Source organism: Anneissia japonica, unplaced genomic scaffold, assembly GCF_011630105.1.
Source record: "Anneissia japonica isolate Jap-2015-1 unplaced genomic scaffold, ASM1163010v1 scaffold287863_len737641_cov155, whole genome shotgun sequence".
In the NCBI taxonomy this organism is placed as follows: Eukaryota; Metazoa; Echinodermata; class Crinoidea; order Comatulida; family Comatulidae; genus Anneissia; species Anneissia japonica.
Window position 1 is genome coordinate 226,915 of NW_022742482.1, and position 2,074 is coordinate 228,988.

The 2,074-nt window shown below is 35.0% G+C and overlaps 1 protein-coding gene across 1 annotated transcript in view; it reads right to left on the reverse strand.

The window, feature by feature from the left end:
- LOC117119159 overlaps window positions 1-1,276 on the reverse strand; it is a 16,175-nt gene extending 14,899 nt beyond the window's left edge. The window contains exon 1 of the mRNA XM_033263969.1: window positions 1,069-1,276. The gene's annotated coding sequence lies outside the window, so the exon portion shown is untranslated. The remainder of the gene's footprint in view (window positions 1-1,068) is intronic.
- Window positions 1,277-2,074: the final 798 nt, after the last annotated feature.

Consider the following 2,074-nt stretch of genomic DNA (forward strand, 5'->3'; position numbering starts at 1 on the left):
AATATTTAAGCTTCATATCTAGGATGTCAAGATGATGACGTTTAAGAATTTTACCTGTCTAAATAACTGGTTCTCATTCCGCCGTCCAAACTTTTCAAACATTCAGACCGCGAGATTTCAAGAATTTTGAAAAATGATTAAAAAGCTATTTGAATATTGCTTGGTTTCTTGCGAATTAATTCAACCCGAATAAATACGAGCAAGATATTTTATTTTCCGAAAGTTTCCCAACTTATATATTTCAGCTGTGCACATTCATTATTGCGGTTCGTGAGGTTCAGGCTAAAGAATTTTCTGAAGTAAATGAATCTGTTTGATGCCTCATTATTAATCATGGATTCACATTATAGAAGTTCTGTTATTTATTTATCAGACCTACACAGAAAATGTAACATAAAGAAATTTATAGAAAAAAAAAATATCTATCCCATATAATAGGTTGTGAGAAACACGTGTGTTTGTGAGACACGCGCGCGTATTCATGACCCTGTTCTGATTGGTTAGTTGTAAGTTTGATTGACATTCCGTAAGGGTCTATTAAAGATTGTTGAGAAACACTGTTGTGCAGCACAGAGGAAACAGTCTGCATACGTAGGCCACCAGCTGATACTTACACAGACAACCTGAACTAGATTGATAAAACAGCGACGTGCGCAAACTTTCCCAATTGTTTTCTCATCAGGGCAAATGTTATTATTATAAATATGGATTATATACTTTCTTAATTATTGTTATTCCAGATGTAATACTGTGCCTACACTCGCATGATCGAAGATATGCCCATCTTGTTATCGCACTAAGAAGCTTCAGGTCCTAACCAACTTATTAATAAGTCAATATTCATGGCTTATAAAATACCAAAAGATTAGCCTAACTTCGTATGTATAAAAGAGTTTTGTTGAAGAACGATATTATAGTTTAGTTCCTTATATATTTTTACACGTTTAAAGAAAGTCCTGTTATTACTTTTTTGGTTTCTTAACACTTAAAATAAATAATTGAAAAGTATTATTTCGATCTTTTAACTCAATAAAATATTTTAAATATTATTCTAATAATGAAACTTACATTGATTATGACCGCTGTTGATAGAACTCTGAAGGTTTTCGTTGGTTGAATTACGGTAGCGTGTCAGGAAATATCTGTGAGAATTTCAAACTGTTTTTTAAGATTATCAACCGATGATAGGCCTACTGCAAGTGGTTTCGATTGAATTTTATATAACTTCCGTTAGTGCTGCTGGTTTCAGAGATCGCGCACCCACGTCGTATCCGCGATATGCAAATACGATCAAATAACATAGATGTGTCTTAAGCGTCATAGCTAGAAGAATTACGTATCGTGACGGCGAAGGTCATTTTTTACGTTTTCCGTCCGGATATATACATAGTATAAGAGAGTGCTGTGTTGATGGAGGATTATTTACCTGGATCAAGAGATTTTGCACCATTGTAAAAAAAAATATCATGATGATGATGATCCGGCGCATGTTTATGTCATTTTCCTCTTTGTAATAAAGGTCACGCTTTTTTCTAATAGAGGGGTGACCTTTCCAACTTATTCTAGAAGGTAAACTGCTATTTAAGGGTCTCTCTTAAATTATATAATTCTTTATAAACATTTCTAAATCAGAACAATTAATAATTATTGATTAAGTTAATAAACAAGCATCCGTGATTTTGGTGATCTTGATGAGGGGAATATACAAATAAGATCGATCAATATCGTCGTAGAGGGAGCCAAGGTACGCCGCCGAGGACCTGATGAACTAAGTTGCAACGGGTTCCCGGGGGCCTCAGTAGTATTGACATGATGAGCTTATCGCCAAATTGTAAAGGCAGGTTCCATCTATAATAAGCTTAGATACCTTAATTTATTCAGGAAAAATGGCAAATAATCATATACTAGGCCTACGCTTTCTGTATTCGGTGCTTGACGAGTGACATCTTTATTCAGGAAAAATGGCAAATAATCATATACTAGGCCTACGCTTTCTGTAGTTGGTGCTTGACGAGTGACATCATATCCTCAACCCAGCTCAACTGTTTCGCTATAACAGGTAAGGGGCTATACC